The sequence below is a fragment of the Sinocyclocheilus rhinocerous genome, unplaced genomic scaffold (assembly GCF_001515625.1).
Source record: "Sinocyclocheilus rhinocerous isolate Xijiao unplaced genomic scaffold, SAMN03320098_v1.1 scaffold271, whole genome shotgun sequence".
Lineage (NCBI taxonomy): Eukaryota > Metazoa > Chordata > Actinopteri > Cypriniformes > Cyprinidae > Sinocyclocheilus > Sinocyclocheilus rhinocerous.
The window spans coordinates 121099-128674 of record NW_015657574.1 but is presented as its reverse complement, the minus strand read 5'-3'; positions in this window follow the sequence as shown (position 1 = coordinate 128674).

Sequence of the window (7576 nt, the reverse complement as noted above, 5' to 3'; positions counted from 1 at the left end):
TAAGATGCAAAATTTCATGGCTTTAAAATCATTTAATTTTGCAGCTGTCACATCAGATTATTGATACGCATGGATTCGCTTTTATCCTCCTGCGCTTGGGGGTCTGTGCTATACAATGTCAATATATTTCTGCTGGGCAATTTATTACTTTTATTCTAGCTCTGTGTACATTTCAGCTGCTAAAAGAGAGAAAATAGCACACCATACATTAGTGTCATCCTTAATCAATCTTAAACGGAATCTATTTGAAGATAAACCAGAAAACAGGAGCCATACAAAAGTAATGAACCTCCATGTGGCTTCCTGGGGAATACATCCAATCTTGTATTTTCTGAGAACCCCCATCTCCCTCCCACACCTTTATTAGCATGCATGGAGCACAGCAAGAGCTTCAACTCTGGGGAGGAGCTCCAAAATTAATTTTCCTTTTTCTTTCTTTTCGTTTTTGTTTGATGAAGCTCGTGGTGGAATAAAAACAACTAAAAGTCTCTTTCAACCTGACCGCCGGCACTAGAAGAGGCGCAGCTGAATATTAAAGTTTCGAAAGGAGCAAACATCCTCTCTTAGGTTTTCATGGCAACACATGAAAAGTAGTTTAGACTTTGCTTTGATTTATTGCATAATTTCACATGAAACAAACCTATTTTAAATGAAATAAGGCAATGAAAACAACACAATTCGGTTTTCCAAATTTGCACGTCCTGCTACAAAGTACTATTTTCTAAATGGTTTGATTTTGTATATGCAAATGAGGCTGGTAATTAACAGTGCAAGTGTCAGAGACTTGGCAGTGTGGTGTGATGTGATCTATTATGCTCTCCACACAGAAAAAGATTATGAATTCATAAATAACATCACACACAAGGTAATTAGTCTATAGCGGAGAAACCAGCAAAAAAAAAACACAAAAAAAACAGGCCAGATAAACATCATCAGCGCAGTAATTGCATTTTGAGTCCCATTTTCTATTAGGATCTCTACAGTGTGCCTTTTAGCTTCCCAGAATTACAGTGTGCCCGAATAAATATTGTATAACAGTTCTAGCTGTCTAATGTGATTGCATCATCCACACAGGTGTATAATGCGATTACGTGACTGTTTAGTTAGATGCTAAAATACACTGGGATGATAAAACAGCACTGGAATATAGTCTGTAAACTGCAACAGTTTTTCAGTGCTAAAATATAACAAAGCACAGAGAAGCAGTTCAGATTCAGGGGATTTGAGTGTGCCTCTTAGCGTAATGTTAATAGGCCTAATGATGTAAGCCTGCATCATGATCTATACAGATAATAGAAGAATGAGTCATCCACGCCTCAGACTCCAGCGCCTGTCTGTGGCTTCATATTCCATCAGGATGTGTTCGGCTAAACAAATCTCTGAAGACTTTACAAGATGCTTTTAGCCTCATCTACAGCTGAAGATGGCATATGCTGCCTTCAAGCGCATGCTGGAAGCTCCTATGACCGAGTTGGGCAGATGTTATTACGACACACTCAAGTCTAAAATAAATATGAAAGTGGCCAAAATAAAACAAATTCACACTCCAAAACTTATTTTGTTCTGTTGTTCCTATAGGATAAGCACTTTAGGACAACTTCTACTGTACAATTAATTTGTGCATTGTATTAATTAATTGGTAACATTTTATAATAAGCTTTACTTATTAACTAAGATTAATTTTTAATATTCAAATAGAAAAGTTATTTTAAACAGTAATATTTCACAAAATTGCTGTTTTTACAAATAAAGGCAGCCTTGGTGGGCATGTATAAGACTTTTTTCAAAAACAACTTACCAACCCCAAACTTTGTTGATAATAATAAAACATTATTATTGTCACGGTTGCACTACAGCGAGGAGCGAGGAACGAGGAGTCGCAGGATGAACACAAACACAGTCTTTAATAATCCACAGGAACAAGAAATACAGGGCAGGAACACACAGGTAGCACAATGGAGATAGACGTTTAAGACCCGACAAGAAAACATGGGGCAGACTACACTTTAAATACACAACTTAACAAGGAAATTGACAAGACACACCTGAGAGCAATGAACAATCAAACACAAGGGTAAACTAGGTCACGGAGCACATGGGGAGCAAAACACACTCAGACAGTCCAGAGGCGTGACAATTGTAAAGTGATGGACAAATAATTAGCTTTATATTAGTCAACTATAAACTAAAATAGAAATAAATTAGGCTACTTTATAAGCACAAGCCTTTCTGACCTCTCCAAAATACACCTTCCAGTCACAATTAACTGATTCTCAGATATGGGTGTCTTCAAGAAAAACATGCAGCTATCAAAGGCACTTTGCATTCTCAATCCAAAACAATTACCAAGCTTTTCATATCTCTCATAAGTCTACCATGTATAACAAATTCTCACTCATTCAAAGACCCCCAGAATCTTGGGTTTTCACCCCTAGATGGACTGATTCAGGAAGCATTTCTATGGCTGTATGTCATGTAGACACATTGCTTCCAACTTCACATCTTGGCGAGTTTTTTGCCAGTAAATACAAATTTATTTTGGTCATTCAAGTGCATGTAACTCAATTAGGATATTTTTGACTTCCCTTGAAGGCTGTAGTAATGATGTCACCTAGAAATAAAACTTTGTTAGGGCAATTAATATGTGCAAGAAGAGTATCAGTTGAGAAAAAGTTTACAGTAGAAGGTATGCTAATGAGCAAACAAACAAGTTCCCTTACTGACAGCTAGAATCCAGTCAGGAGATTGACTGCAATAAGTCTAACTGAACAAAGTATCACTTTTCTAGTTGTTATGCCTTTCTACTGAATTAAACATCAGAGCCAATTACGGCTTTTAGATCTTACCAATGTTTGCATTTCAGACTGAATAATTAAAATATAAATAAATTACTTAGCACAAACCTATTCTGACCTTCCTAACACACCTTCCAGTCACAATTAACTGATTCTCAGATACGAGTGTCTTTATGAAAAACCTTATTTTATTCCAGGTTCAAAATAAATCACTAATTTATACTACCACTGAGATTTCTGTTCCTATAGAAAATTATTAATCGCACATCATGCACTAAATCAAACCTGCATGAATAAACTCTCATGGGTCAACTGCATGTAAATAAAATTCTCTCAGTTTCTAGTGGAGATCATCTCAGCCATATGAGCAGAAAGCAAGCTAAAGATTTCCACTGAGAGAAGGATGTGCAGCTGTCGTCTTTTCAGATTGACCCCATAAGGCCGCTACTAATTGGTGATCTAAGAAGCAAAACCACAAGCAAAGTGTAACAAACGCAGGGATTATGAATGATAACGGACACCGGCTCGCTGGATAGAGGCTTGCATTTGAGATAATAAATTTGAAGGTGATTCTGAATGCATTAGTCACCCTGAGAGATATAACAGAAGCACACAAGACTACCTAACTCACCCATATTGCATCTGGGTACAGTGTGATACTGAACTTGTTTGTTTAGACTGTAGGTTTAAGGGGCAAATACCGGCTGTGGGTGAGATATATGGGGAGAGTGAGTTATAAAGTAATAAAGTGTGGGTCCAAAGAAACACAGATGGCTGCACCCAATATTTAACATTAAAAAAACCATACACTACACATCCATACATATACACACACTGTACATATGAGAGAGAGACAGAGAGAGATACACGTATGCGCATATATATATATATATATATATATATATACATACATACATACATACAAACATGGTCATAAGTTTGGAATAATTGATTTAGTCTCTTATGCTCATCAAGGTTAATAATTAACTAAATAAAGAAAAAATAGTAATGATGTGAAATATGACAATTTAATTTTAAGTTTTCTATTTCAATATATTTTAAAATGTAATTTATTGCTCTGATTGCAAAGCTGAATTTCTGCAGCCATTACTCCAGTCTTCAGTGTCACATGATCCCTCTGAAATCATTCTAATATGCTGCTTTGGTGCTAAAGAAACACTTTATTATCAATATTAAAAATAGTTGTGCTGCTTAATATTTTTGTGGAAATCATTATTTCTTTTCAGGATTCTTTAGAATGTTCAAAAACAGTATTTATTTGAAATTCTGTAACATTTTATGTTTTTACAGTCAATTTTAGTTGGTATTGTATTGTAAACATATCCTTATAACATTAATAAAGATGTTTGATTATATAGAATATCTCTATTTTCTGAAACTTTTTAAATAAACCATTTATCCATCCATCCATCCATCCATCCGAACTAGAAAGCCAGGCAGGTGAAATAAATGCCTTTTTTGGCATTTATTGATACCATTGTACTTTTTTTTGTAAGTGTACTATTCAACCACACATCCAGAAACTTTCAACTTCCTAACCTAGAACACACTGAACACCCTCACAGCTTCAAAAACCTCCTGTATTTCTTTTTCAGTGGGTTTGAATGTGCTGTAAAGGTCAGTTCCTCCTCTCTACTGCTCTCCACTCTTGTGGGTTCTGAGAGAGAGGAGCCCATGTTCCGCTACATGACATTTAACGCATCTCCCTGCGTGTGCCGTCTTCCACAACCTATCCATCAGCACACTACATTAATGACATTAATGTGGCCTTCGTGTCCCCATCACAGGCATAAAACATCGCCTCTGAGCCTACATTTGAATATGGAAAATAAATATTGGTTTTATTATCAGTATAATTGTTAGTTATGAACAGGCGAGCATCACCGCATGAGAAGATGTGGAGATGAAGGAAGAGCTGTTACGCTGGTGATAATGCCGTTCAGGGTGTACAATGACAGCAGTAGATCAATAGGCCATGTGGGTCTTCAGGCTCTTGGGATGGATAAGAGAGCAAGCAGTCACAACTCCTTTTTGTAATGATGCTAGATCCTGTTGTCCAGATGTGTTGTCCTGTTATGCTTTCATTTGATGGCAAGGTCAAAACTAAAATTTGGGCTATAAATAATGCAGTTTTTAATTATTATTGTTAAATACTGTTGTTCCTTAAAGAGATCTGAAAAATGAAAAATCACAAACATGAAAATTTATATAAAATACTTTACTCATCCTTATGTCATTCCAGACCTGTCAGCAGTTAATATTTTTTCCAAAGAATTGCATTTTTTTTTTTCTGAAAAACTTTTTTGTATGATATTCAGGCATTTATTACCTTTATGTGGCACTGAGCTCTAAAATGTTAATTTTATTTAAAGTGTTTAAAATGTTCCAAGCCATAGTGAAAATATTAGCTGTTTCATCCATAAGTAAAAACAAAATACATACAGTAAATAAATAATTTTAAAAATTTGTTTAGGGTCTGCAATTTTTTTTAATGATTTATTCATACTTTTAATCAGACAGTAAAAAGTAAAACCAGTGTTAATTTTGCAGCAAATTTTGATTTAGTTTTAGTCATAGTCTTTTGACTAAAATGCCATTTAGTTTTAGTCATATTTTAGTCATCTGAATTGTTTTTAGTTTTAGTCTAGTTTTAGTCGACTAAATCTACAGTAAATCTAGTCGGCTAGAATCTAATGGGTTTAGTTACAGTGTAATGCATTTATTAAGCATTTCTCTAAAATTTCCAAACTCATTAAGGTTTTATCATGATAGACACTGATTTAACTGCGGTGACACACAACATGTCTTTATGTTAAAATAAAAAATAAAACCACTACTCATAAAGAACAAGAACATGGTCTTCTTTTTAATGAAATATCAATGGTTATATAGACTAATTATGCATTCTTTATAGCAACTTCTTTACCATATTCTTCATTCTTTCAAGCAGACATATTTATTTCTATAAATAAATTTAGATTAATCTTTAGGGCTACTAAAGTTTTTCAGTCAAGTACAGTGCGTGATTTTCTGTCTTTCTGTTGTTGCTTGATTAACATCAATGACTCGGACAATAGCAACTAAATTAGGCTGCTATCCCTTTAAAACCAAATGCACAGCTGCAATGGATGCAATGGCCTGATACACGTTCTCCCTACTGTTTACGTTCACTTAAGACATAATCAACTGTGTTTACGTGAATACTCGTCAAAACGGACAATTTGACATAATTTTGTGTGTAATTCTCCGTTCATGCGACGCGAAAGAGTACTCGCGCGCTGTGAGACACGCTTTCTGTGTCTGTATGCTTCAGTGTCTGCGCTCAGAAAACCGGACCGAATTGAGCTCTCTCTTGCGTCGTCAGATTTATCCATATGTCTGCTCTTCTCTTAAATTGGAAAACGTGACATTTATAAAGACATTTATATTTATTTTTAATTAATCACAAAAGCATTATTTTTCAAATGAATGCTGTCCTTTTGAGCTTTATATAGAAATTTATATAATACAAGTTCCTTGAGCAGCAAATCAGCATATTAGAGAGATTTCTGAAGGATCATGTGACACTGAGGACTGGAGTAATGACTGCTTAAAATTCAGCTTTCATCACATGAATAAATGACACTAAAATATATTAAAATAGAGAACAGTTATTTTAAATTGTAATAATATTTCATAATATTACTGTTTTTACTGTATGTTTGATCAAATAAATGCAGCTTTGGTGCATAAGAGAGCATAAGAGAATTTTGAATGGTACTGAATACATATTCCCTGATTAAATATTTTTGTCTGAACTGTTTCTTTAATTCTGCTGTGTACATGTAAATAGGGCTGGGTAAAAAATATCGATATCTCGCTATTAATCGATTTCACTTCCGCCAACTGTCATACGCGGAAGCCGTGCCGGCGGATGATGTAGCACGTCGGCGTTGCGTGATAAGTGACGAGCGCGGAGAGACAACAAAACGCCGGTCACGAATTAGAAGTACAAACCGAAGAGTTGCTTTTTCAAATGAATGCTGTCCTTTTGAGCTTTATATAGAAATTTATATAATACAAGTTCCTTGAGCAGCAAATCAGCATATTAGAGAGATTTCTGAAGGATCATGTGACACTGAGGACTGGAGTAATGACTGCTTAAAATTCAGCTTTCATCACATGAATAAATGACACTAAAATATATTAAAATAGAGAACAGTTATTTTAAATTGTAATAATATTTCATAATATTACTGTTTTTACTGTATGTTTGATCAAATAAATGCAGCTTTGGTGCATAAGAGAGCATAAGAGAATTTTGAATGGTAAAAAATGTCGGAGGATTTCGATATAAGCCAAGAGGAGACTGGTTTTCCTTTGCTAAAGGAAGGAAACTTTGCTTCCTTTGCTCCTATAAACAAACTCGCGAGACTAGCATATCTCAGAGGCGCGCTGCACATACGTCATACGCCTTCCGCCGGAACGGATATGAAAAGATAACGGAAGCGAGAGAAAAGTGTTTATTACGTTTGAAATATGGATATTTTTCTTACAAAAACGCATGGATTCAGTACAGAAGGCCTTTATTCATCCCCCGGAGCCGTGTGAGGGACGTTTTATTATGAATGCGCGTGCTTTATTTGACGACTTGTGGACTGTTCAACTGCAACACCCGCTGACTGCAATGATAGAGATTGGAATAGCCAGGACAATTTCTTAATATAACCGACTGGATTCGTCTGAAAGAAGAAAGTCATATACACCTAGGATGACTTGAG